Consider the following 12090-nt stretch of genomic DNA (forward strand, 5'->3'; position numbering starts at 1 on the left):
CTATTCTGATATTCAGGGACACATGCTGGCCGGGTCTGATTTCAGAGCTCTTGCCAGGGCTTTTAAAGCTCTCTGGCTTGTCTGTTACGGGTTTCCTCTGCTGTTCGGGGCTGGGCATTAGGGATCGGGACCTGGGATTTTCAGGCAAACATCCCTGTGCTCTGTTCCTGTAACCCTTGGATCAGGTGATGAAAAGCATAGAAGAATGTTAAGAAGAATGGAGCCTGTTGCAGAATGAACCCCTGGTAGGTGTGACCTGAACAGAGGGTGGGGGTGTTTCTTCCTAGTCAAACTCTTTCACCTCCCTGGGCCTTAGCTTCCTTATCTATAAAGTGGGCGTAACATAGTCATCTTGCAGGGCTCTTGGGAGGACTGACTAAGATACTATGTCCAAGAAGATAACTATTATCCTCTGGAATGATTAAGAACGCTAAGAATTTGGGGTGCCTGGCTGGTTCAGTCGATGGAGTGCATGACTCTCGATCTCAAGGTCGTGGATTCAAGCCCTGTGTTGGGCGTAGACATTACTTAAAAATAAAGTCTTAGGGGCGCCTGGGTGGCTCAGTTGGTTAAGCGTCTGACTAGATCAGGCTTGATCAGGTCATGATCTCACGGTTCATGGGTTCCAGCCCCACGTCGGGCTCTGGGCTGACAGCTTGGAGCCTGGAGCCTGCTTGGGATTCTGTGTCTCCCTCTCTCCCTGCCCCTCCCCTGCTTGCACTCTGTCCCTCTCTCCCTCTCAAAAATAAATAAACAAATTTATAAAAAAGAATAAATGAAGTCTTAAAAAAAGAATAGTAAGAATTTATCCCAAATGTGAAATATCTTAATTACATAAGGGAACATGATAGGATTAGAAATGAAGACACATCAAAAGCTAAGAACCAGTTCAAGCATTCAAACCTCCAGAAACCAGAAGACCAGTCATAATGATGCCCTAAGGGTACCTGGTTAGCTCAGTGGGGTTAAGCATCTGACTCTTGGTTTCAGCTCAGGTCACGATCTCACGGTTCGTGAGTTCAAGTGCCCAGTTGGGCTCTGTGCTGACAGTGTGAAGCCTGCTTGGGATCTTCTCTCTCGTCTCTCTCTGCCCCTCCCATGCTCATTTTCTCTCTCTCTCTCTCTCAAAATAAATAAATAAACTTAAAAAAATAGATTTATTAATATTTTATTATTTTATATTTATAAGTATAAATATAAGTATATATATTTTTTTTTAATTTTTTTTTTTCAACATTTATTTATTTTTGGGACAGAGAGAGACAGAGCATGAACGGGGGAGGGACAGAGAGAGAGGGAGACACAGAATCGGAAACAGGCTCCAGGCTCTGAGCCATCAGCCCAGAGCCTGACGCGGGGCTCGAACTCACTGGCCGTGAGATCGTGACCTGGCTGAAGTCGGACGCTTAACCGACTGCGCCACCCAGGCGCCCCAAATATAAGTATATTTTTATAATATTTATATAATTTTATTGTTATAAAAAAGTTTATTTAATAAATGCCTTTAAAGGTGGCCATCTTGGGGCACCTGGGTAGCTCAGTTGGTTGAATGTCCGACTTCAGCTCAGGTCAGGATTTAGTGGTTTGTGAGTTTGAGCCCCGCGTCGGGCTCTGTGCTGACAGCTCGGAGCCTGGAGCCTGTTTCAGATTCTGTGTCTCCCTCTCTCTCTGCCCCTCCCCTGCTCATGCTCTGTCTCTCAAAAATAAATAAATGTTATGAAAAAAAATAGATTCACAAAGTTGTTACTGTTTTGCTGAAGATTTATACATAATGTTGTGTGAAGTTGGAGATTACTCATTTGGTGTGTGAATATACCTCGCATTTTTACTTCGTTCCCCTGACAGTGCCACTTGGGATGGAGGTGTGTTTTTTTTTTAATAGAACTGTTCTTTGAAATTAAGAATGAGGAAATTTCTAGTGAGCATTCTTTTAGAGGACCCACCTACGTTGGGAGGCTGAAAATATTATGAGTGGTATAATGTCTACTTGCCAAGGTTGGCTTAGTCAACATACAAGTTCTTCAGTTCCCTTGTTCAAGTGTGGCCACTGCTGTGGTTGGACAATTCACACCTGTATTTGATGGCAAGCCTCACAGCAGTACAAGGTCCTTTACGAAAGGGTAACTATCTGGGTCTCCTGTAATAGTTCATGGCAGTCTTTCTGTTTAAGTAGATGTGGATGACGGTGGTAATCCACGATCAGGTGCGCTAGCAGAATTATTTGCCTCTTCCACGCCATCGTAAGGATGTTCCGGGTGTAGTTTCTATGCAGCTGTAAACAGTGATCATTGGCCAACCATCCACCTAAAGACTAGCAAACATCCTCAGATGTGGAGCTTAATGTTTCCAGAATGTCCAGAAATGTCATTCATTGATTCTGTCATTTATTTCTCAACCATTATTTATTGCTCAGCTATCATGAGCCAAGAAGGGATCTATGTGTGAGGAACACAGCGTTGAATGACAGAGAGAGACTACTCACCCTCACGGAGCTTTCTGACCACCTCGTGTTGGGAAGCGGACAGTGAATCCACAAGGAAGTAATCCTGTAGTATGTCAGAAGGTGGTAAGTCCTCTAAGAGGAAAACAAAACCCAGGGAATCCCTGGGTGTCCAGGCAGGAGACAAAATCTCCCTGGATGGTTCAAGAGACTTTAATGGGAGGGTCATTTGCAGGGCTGTGAAAGGGTTAAGGATACGTACACCAGGGCCACTGAGGCACCCAGAGACCAGCAACAGTGAAAAGCTGTTAGCACCCCTTCAGACAAGGGATAGAAAAAGAGTTACTGCAGCCCAATGAAAGGAGGCAGAACTTGGGGTCAGGGTCGGGGGGGGGGTGGGTTGCATCTAGCATATTCTATAGCCATGGAAAGTAGCTGCTACTGTCTGTGAAAACGGGCCAAAGGAGGAAGAAATACCTTGATGGCCATCTTTCCAGTCTCTGACACCATGGTGTGTTTGAACAAGCATGGGGCTGGCTGGGAAGAGAAGCAGACCAACAGAAACAGCAAGGGTGTCTTGCCCACCTGATTAACAACAGCCCCTGTACAATGGTTAGTCTCTTGAGGACATACTCATTCATACTCAAGTGTCGTTACAAGGCGAATGTCCACACATCTCTTCCCCAAATTTCCTTGTCACCAGTTCTTTTTCCATAGTCTCCAACCTGTTGGCCAACCCAACTACCAATATGACTGTGTAGATCTGTAACTCAGGCCATCTTTCCACCCAAAGGAAGTGGACAATAGGTACGGCTCGAGTTCTGTGCACAGAAGGTCTTCCTTCTCTGCCGTGTGTCAGGGCCACTCTTGAACGGGATCATCTACCTCTAGCTGATGCCAATGTATCAGACAGACTCATCTGTAAACCATCCCTACTTACCATTTTCCTTTAATGGAAAGCAAAAGCCATCAGTGAGCACAGGTGGGTATCACGGAGTTTTAATGCAACGTACTAGTGTCTTCTCTACCTGCTTGGGCCAAAGGTCAGTTCTCTCTAACTGAGGTGATGCCTGAAGGTGCTGAGAGCTGGCTGTCCGCTGACTGCACTACCAACAGCTGGGGCAACAAATGCATCAGTGAAGAGGAACCTGAGTGACACCATCACAGCATCTATCACAGGAGAGGGGAAGAGGCAAACTGAGAATAAGTCCCTCTGATTTCATGGGTGATCAGAGAGTGTTGGTAAAAAGATGATGAGGAACTGATGGATGCCTGAGGAAGTGATGGGGATCTGTGGCAGACAGATGTTCTAGGCAAAGGGACCAGCAAAGTGCAAAAGCCCTGAGGCAGAATGTGCTTAGAATATTAAGAAGCCTCCACACTCAGCTCCAAACCCAATGTGGGGCTCAATCCCACAACTCTGGGATCATGACCCTGGGCTGAAATCAAGAGTCAGACACTCAACTGACTGAGCCACCCAGGCACCCCAGTTTTTTATTGAAGCATAATTAACATGTAATCTTATAGTAATTTCAGGTATGCAACATATTGATTTGAAAATTCTATACATTTTCAATGCTCACCTTGATAAGTGTGGTCATCATCTGTCCTGTATGATGTTATTACAATATTATTGACTTTATTCTCTATGCTGTGCTTTTCATCTTTGTGATTTATTTATTTTATAACCAGAAATTTGTACCTCTTAGTCTCTTTTCTCTATTTCACCCATCCCCCAACCACACCCCTCTGGAAACCACCAGTTTGTTCTCTGTATTTAAGCGTCCAGTTTTTGTTTGTTTATTTTGGGTTTTTGGATTCCACATGTAAGTGAAATCATGCAGTATTTGTTTTTCTCTTAGTTTACTTAGCCTAATACCCTCAAGATATGTCCATGTTGTCACAAATGGCAAGATGTCATTTTTAATGGCTGAATAATACTCCATTGCATACATATATCTTCTTTATCCATTTATGTATTGATGGACACTTGCAATGCTTCTGTAGTGTGGCTGTTGTAAATGCTGCAGTAAGTATAGGGCTGTATATATCTTTTCTTTTTAAATTTTTTTTTAACGTTTATTTATTTTTGGGACAGAGAGAGACAGAGCATGAACGGAGGAGGGGCAGAGAGAGGGAGACACAGAATCGGAAGCAGGCTCCAGGCTCCGAGCCATCAGCCCAGAGCCTGACGCGGGGCTCGAACTCACGGACTGTGAGATCGTGACCTGAGCTGAAGTCGGATGCTTAACCGACTGAGCCACTCAGGCGCCCCTGTATATATCTTTTCAAGATAGTGTTTTTGTTTTCTTTGGGTAAATACCCAGTAGTGAAATTACTGGATCATATGGTATTTCTATTTTTATTTTTTTTTTTATTTTTTAATGTTTATTTATTTTTAAGAGACAGAAACAGAGCACAAGCAGGGGAGGGGCAGAGAGAGAGGGGGAGACACAGAATCCGAAGCAGGTTCCAGGCTCTGAGCTGTCAGCACAGAGCTCGACGTGGGGGCTCGAACTGTGAGATCATGACCTGAGCGGAAGTCAGTGCTTAACCAACTGAGCCATCCAGGTGCCCCGGTATTTCTATTTTTAATGTTTTGAGGCCCTACAAAATGTTTTCCAGAGTGGCTGTACCAAGTTGCATTCCCATCAACAGAGCACAAGGGTTCCTTTTCCATTGTGGTTTTGATTTGCATTTCCCTGATGATGAGTGATGCTGAGCATCTTTTCATGTGTCTGTTGGAGGGCCTACATATCTTGTAGGACATGGTTCAATGTTTGGCTTTTGCTCTAAATGAGATGGTAATCCTTGGAGTGTCCAGAGGAGAGAAAAGATGTGATTTGACTTTCATGTACACCTGTTGTACTGGGACTAGGTTATGTGGGGACAAGGATGGAAGTGGAGAGGCAGCTGGGGACTTGTGTGACAGTAACCCAGGGAAGCAGTAATGGTGGCCTTGGCTTGGCTGCATTGGGTAGAAGTCAAGGTGGTGAGAAGTGCCTGGATTCAGACAGATTTGAAGGTAGAGCAGACAGGATTTGCTCATGGGTTGGACGGAGGGGAATAAAGGAAAGAGAAGAGTCAAGATTACTCCCAGATTTTGACATTTTGACTTGAATGACTAATAGGATAGAGTTACTGTTCACTTTCCTTCCTTCCTTCCTTCCTTCCTTCCTTCCTTCCTTCCTTCCTTCCTTCCTTCCTTCTTTCCTTCCTCCCTCCCTCCCTCCCTCCTTCCCTCTCTCCCATCTTTCCTTTCTTCCTTCCTTCCTTCCTCCCTCCCTCCTTCCCTCCCTCCCATCTTTCCTTCCTTCCTTCCTTCCTTCCTTCCTTCCTTCCTTCCTCCCTCCCTCCCTCCCTTCTTCCCTCCCTCCCTCCCTGCCTCCCTCCTTCCCTCCCTCCCATCTTTCCTTCCTCCCTCCCTCCCTCCCTTCCATCTTTCCTTCCTTCCTTCCTCCCTCCCTCCCTCCTTCCCATCTTTCCTTCCTTCCTCCCTCCCTCCCTTCCTTCCTTCCCTCCTTCCTTCTCTACTTTTCTTTCCTTCCTTCCTTCCTCCTTCCCTCCCTCCTTTCCTCCTTCTCTCCTCCTTCCTTCCTTCCTTCCTTCCTTCCTTCCTTCCTCCCTCCTTCCCTCTCTCTCATCTTTCCTTCCTTCTTTCCTTCCTTCCTTCCTTCCTTCCTTCCTTCCTTCCTTCCTTCTTCCCTCCCTCCCTCCTTCCCTCCCATCTATTCTTCCTTCCTTCCTTCCTCCCTCCCTCCCTCCCTCCCTCCCTTCCTTCTTTCCTTCCTTCCTTCCTTCTTTCCTTCCTTCCTTCCTTCCTTCCTTCCTTCCTTCCTTCCTCCATCCGTCCGTCCCTCCCTCCCTTCTTCCCTCCTTCCCATCTTTCTTTCCTTCCTTCCTTCCTTCTTTATTTTCTTTTTTTTTCTTTTGAGATGGGTAAGACTGCAGGAGGCAGAGATTGGGGATGTGGGTGAATTCCACATTGCGTTCTATGTTAATTTTGCAATCCAGTTAAATCTAAGTGGAAGTGTTAAGTGGGAAGTTGGGTAAGCCATTCTGGAGGTATGTCCAGCTGAGAGAGGTCTAGGCTCAGGTTATACATTTGGGAGTTATCACAGGTAGGTGGTATTTCTAGACATGCAATGACATGCAAGCTCTCCTAAGACTTGAGTGTAGACAGGGAGGATATTGGAGGGCTCTGCTCTTTGGTTCTCCCATCATCCAGAGACTGGGGACTTGAAGTAGTGTCATCAAAGGAGACTGAATAGATGTGGCCAGTGTGGTGGGGGAGACTTAATAGAGCAGTGTCCAGGAGCCTGGTGAAGACAGTATTTGAAGCAGCCTGCATCTGATACTGCTGATTGGTCAAGTGAGATAAGGTCTGAGTGGTGACCTTGACTTTAGTCATGTGGAGACAGTGGAGACATTGACAGGAACTCCTGTGTGAAGATTATCATGAGTTCAGTTCTCCTTCAGTCTCACTGTCCATGGTTCCGTAACAAGCCAGCCCTGCAAGGTGGCTCACGATCCATCCAAGCTCCCTGCACCTGACGCTTTGAAAACACGGTCTTCTGCATACCTTGATATTTGGATGAGAGCCTTGCTATGTCTGAGAGATGCTCGGGGACACCGGCCCTCGGAGCTTGGTTGAATAAAGTTAGGCAGCTTCCCCTTTTCCCCATGGCCCTGGAGATGCAGAAAAGCAGGACAGGGCAGCAGGATCTCTGGCATGGACCTATGTTTGGGTTCAGATGCAGCTCTCAGGGGGAACAGTGAAAACTCACATCCACTAAGGGTGGGGGGGGGGTTCCTTTTTCTGTTTATGGCTTGACTGCCATAGACAAGGGATATTCCAACCCAAAGCATGTTGCTTAGTCTACAAAGAGATTCTTTCTCCAAATACCAGTCTACTTTATAGCCCTACTTTAGGAGAGAAGCCTAAAGATTGGCCTGACCCTGAAATAAAGGTATTTTCTAGTCCAAGAATTGAGAACTAAGACTGAGCAGTGTGAATGCATCTGTGGGATTGGGGGCCATTCCGGGAAACCCAGGGCATGAAAGCCGCAGTCTAAAGCAGAGCAAGCCCTCTGCCTGTCTTCTTACCTGGAGCCTCTTCAGTATCCTTGGTCCCAAGCAGAAGCCATGTTTTGAATCGAGTGTAGCTTCAAATTGCCCTGACCCATCTCTGGATCAGGGAGAAGGGCTCCCTCAATGGCTTCCTCCTGGCGTTTTCAACCCCTTGACTCCTCCCACAAGATGCCCAGGGCCCTGCCCTTGGACAGTCTCACCTAGGGAGGAAGGAGAGGAGAGGATTTGTCTCCACTCTGCCCCCAGGAGCCTTCCAGCCCTGAGTCTGAATCTCCGTTCCGCTCCTGACTTTTTGTACAGTCTCAGGCATACAGTTAAACCTGAATCGCATGGCCATCTTCTGGAAATGGAGACCCCAATACTACCACTTTCATAAACGTGCTGTTGTGTAGAGTCAGAATATGAGAGGTGATGTGTATAAAGCATGCAGAAGGGGTCTGGCCTGTCACTGGGCTGATGGCCTCGGTGTCTTCCTTCTCCCTGGCAATTTTTTCCTAGTCTGTGTTGGCTCATCTCATTGCCTTACCTCAATGCATGCCAGCACCCAGTTCCGAGGACCCTGGACAGGGACAGGGCAAATCAGGTAATGTGTGTGCACGTACTTCCATAACCAGTACACGTTGGGTCTGTCTCGCCTCCTCAAGCCCCATGAGTGTTCTCTGGGCTGAAACGTGGGTCCCGTTAGCTCAGTCCTTCTTTCCAGCCAGGACCAGCCCTTGCTTTGCTGCACAAACTTGCTTCCACTCCCGATGTCCCATTGGAAGGGTGGGTTCTCCCAATGCCTGGAGGCAATGTTGCATAGGTAGCAGGGCTATGGAAGAGGGGAAGTGAGGAATGGGGCAGAATGGTGGGTTGTTGGGCTAGCCTGACATATTAACAAATTGGAATATTCAGCCATAAAAAGGAAGGAAATTCTTACACCTGCTATAACATGGATGTACCTTGAGGACATTATGCTGGATGAAATAAGCAAGTCACAAAAGAACAAAATACTGTGTCACTCTACATAGATGAGGTGCCACAATGGTCAAATCCATAGAGATAAAAAGTAGAACGGTGGTTGCCAGGGACTGGGGGGAGGGGAAATGGGGAGTTAGTGTTGAATGGGGACAGAGCTTCAGTTCTGCAAGATGACCAGAGTTCTGGAGACGGACGGGGGTGAAGGTTGCACAACACAGAATGTGTTTAATGCCAGTGAAGTGTGCACTCAAAAACAGTTAAGATGGTAAATTTTATTTTATGTGTCTTTTACCACAATAAAAAAATTGGTAAAAGAATTATCCGACCTCCGTTGAAAAGACAGTCTGAATGTAAGATGATGCCATTCATAGAAAACATGAAGCCAGGGGCACCTGGGTGGCTCAGCTGGTTAAGCACCTGACTCTTGACTTTGGCTCAGGTGATGATCTCATGTACCATGAGTTCGAGCCCCACGTCAGGCTCTGTGCTGACAGCTTGGAGCCTGTTGGGCATTCTCTCTCTCTCCCTCTCTCTCTGCCCCTCCCCCACTCACACTCTCTGTCTCTCTCAAAATAAAGAAATAAACTTAATAAAAAAAGAAAATGTGAAGCCAGACAAGATACTTTTTCATGTGTAGTCTGTGGACACAGATGTGCATGGTAAATGTGCATAATTGTACATAGAAGTGAGTCCCGGATGGAGGTTACCACCTGGGAGAGGGAAGAAGGAAGAGAAGGGGGGGCAGGGGCATTCATTTTATCACTTACAATTTATTTCTTTTCTTGGTTAAAAAGAGACATCTGTGGCAACCTTGACAGACCATTTACTTCTGTTACATCCGAGCAGTGGGTACCTGCATGTCTGTTAGGGTTAGCTCATGTATATTGAAACATTTCCTAGTTGAAAAGAGAAAATAAAATAATCAAACAAAGAGAGAAAGAGGGGCACCCAGGTGGCTCAGTCACTTAAGTGTCAGACTTCGGCCCAGGTCACGATCTTGCGGTTTGTGAGTTCGAGCCCCACGTCGGGCTCTGTGCTGACAGCTAGGAGCCTGGAGCCTGCTTCCGATTCTGTGTCTCCCTCTCTCTCTGCTCTTCCCCGACTCTCTCTCCATCTCTCTCTCTCTCTCTCTCAAAAATAAATAAACATTGAAAAAATTAATTAAAAAATCTCTCTTTAAAAAGAAAAAAGGAGAAGCAGAGGAGTCCTGTCTGATATCCTTATTATCTCGCCTGATCTCCAATCCAAATTCTCCTGTTTTCAGATTGCTACCTGCTTTCCTTCGTGTTTTCACTGTGCAAAAGATGTATCTCTAGTATTTCAAGCCCCGCCCAGATAGTTTGTCTCTCTGATTCATCACAGTTGGCTTAACATATTAATATTAATTATTTAATTAATTTATTTAAATTAAATTTATTTATATTAATTATTTAATTTAAATTTAAATTATTTAAATTAATTATTAATTAATTTATTAATTTAATTAATAATTGATTTATTTACATATACGCACACCTCATCGCATTTAAGGAGTGAAAAACGTTTACATGAACACACATGGCTTGTCTTACTCGGTTGGCCTATTAACCTTACTCTGGTCTTCAGAGAAGTCCCCCTCAGCCCAGACTTCCCAGCTCTGACTCCCCAACAGGGCGTGTCTGATGACAGCAATGAGGCTAAGTTGTCGGTTGCATGAAAACAGTCAGGAAAACGGACTCAGGGCCAATCCGTGCGTTTAGGCTCACTGGAGACCTCTGCTTTTCTCAGTTCTTCATCTGTGAACACCTTGCTTATTCTTGCCCAAGCCATTTTGAGTCAGCCACCATCTTTTTTTTTTTGCCACCTACCTCGTAAGAGGAGACATGGACCCTTTGCCCCCCAGTCCTCCGAGCCTGGTTGGAGGAGGCCATCGGGAGCCCCTGCTGGCTGCTTCTCATGATGGATTCCTTAGAACAACTGAATGCCAGCAGCTTGGAGACTGACTCATCTCTTGTTGAAGTAAGTAGACCGTAGACACAGACCAGTTCTGTACCAACGGACCCCAAACAGGCGTTCAGCTCATACCAGAAAAGGGCAAAGGTTGGGTCCTTACTTCTAGGAGGAATGGTGTCGTGCCTGGAGCATTGTAGACACCTGAGGAAAGTCACTGAATGGTTAACTCAGGGTGGATGGTGTCCAGGCTAAAAATGGTTGGTGGCTTGGCATTCATTGGATCCTGGCTTTCTCCCCGGTGCGGCCACTGAGATTTCACTCTTGTTTCCCCACCTCGCTGGCAGGGGCTCAGACTCCATCTGGTTTCCTTAAATACCCAGAGGACCCGACACAGTGCTTTGCACATGGCAGATCTTAGCAGTTAATCCTTCTGTTTTGCTCGCTAAATGCCAAGTATTATTCTAAGATCTTCACACACATTAACCCACTTAGTCCTCACAATCCCCGAAAAAGGGGGGCTATTCTCTCATTTTACAGATGAGAAAACTGAGGCACAGACAGACAAGTGACTCACCCAAGGTCAAGGTGGGGGGGAGCTGAGGTTTCTGTTGAGACAGTCTGGCTCCAGATTCCATGCCCTTAATCACAATCTGTATTAATTCCTTCAAAATTCTAAAAAATAAAATGGTCTATTTGATAGAACATATGTGTGCATGTATATATATATATATATATATATATATAATATATATATTTATGCATGTGTGTATATATAATATATATTTATATATGTATATATTACATATATAAATATATATTTATATATGTATATATTACATATATAAATATATGTAATATATACATATATATAATATATATTTATATATGTATATATATGTATATAATACATATATATAATATATATTATATGTATGTAATATATTACATATATATATAATATATATTTATATATGTATATATTACATATATAATATATATTTATATATGTATATATACATATATATAATATATATTTATATATGTATATATTACATATATATAATATATATTTATATATGTATATATTACATATATATAATATATATTTATATATGTATATATTACATATATATAATATATATTTATATATGTATATATTACATATATATTCATTGATGATATTCTCTCAATGCACACATCACATACACACATATATACAAATATGTCTGTGTGTCTGAGGATTTTCTACTTGTGCACCATGGTCTTAGATGTCGGGGAATGCAGAGAACAGTCCTCGCCATAGAGAAGTAATTTACAATCTGTAAGAGGGAAACAGGTGTATAAATAGATCATTTCAATATACCGAGGAATTAAAATCCACCGGGATCTGTCTTAGAGCAAAGCTATATGAAACTGAGACACCTTGGCTCTTTTCCTTTTTTTTTTTTAATGTTTTTATTTATTTATTTTGAGGATGAGAGAGAGAGTGGGGTGGAGGGGCACAGAGAAAGGGGGACAGAGGATCTGAAGCGGGCTCTGTGCCGAGAGCAGAGAGCTTGATGTGGGGCTCGAACTCACAAACCACGAGACCAAGACCTGAGCCAAAGTTGGACGCTTAACAGACTGAGCACCCCCGCCCCCCCGCCAACCCAGGCGCCCCTGTTTCT

The 12090-nt window shown here is 44.4% G+C and overlaps 1 long non-coding RNA gene across 1 annotated transcript in view; it reads left to right on the forward strand.

The window, feature by feature from the left end:
- The first annotated feature begins 41 nt into the window (after positions 1 to 41).
- LOC131497253 (uncharacterized) overlaps positions 42 to 12090 on the forward strand; it is a 19590-nt gene continuing 7541 nt past the window's right edge. Inside the window, exons 1-2 of the long non-coding RNA XR_009254839.1 lie at positions 42 to 245; positions 10347 to 10489. This is a non-coding gene — a long non-coding RNA (uncharacterized LOC131497253). The remainder of the gene's footprint in view (positions 246 to 10346; positions 10490 to 12090) is intronic.

Source organism: Neofelis nebulosa, chromosome 16 (genome assembly GCF_028018385.1).
Source record: "Neofelis nebulosa isolate mNeoNeb1 chromosome 16, mNeoNeb1.pri, whole genome shotgun sequence".
Classification (NCBI taxonomy): Eukaryota; Metazoa; Chordata; class Mammalia; order Carnivora; family Felidae; genus Neofelis; species Neofelis nebulosa.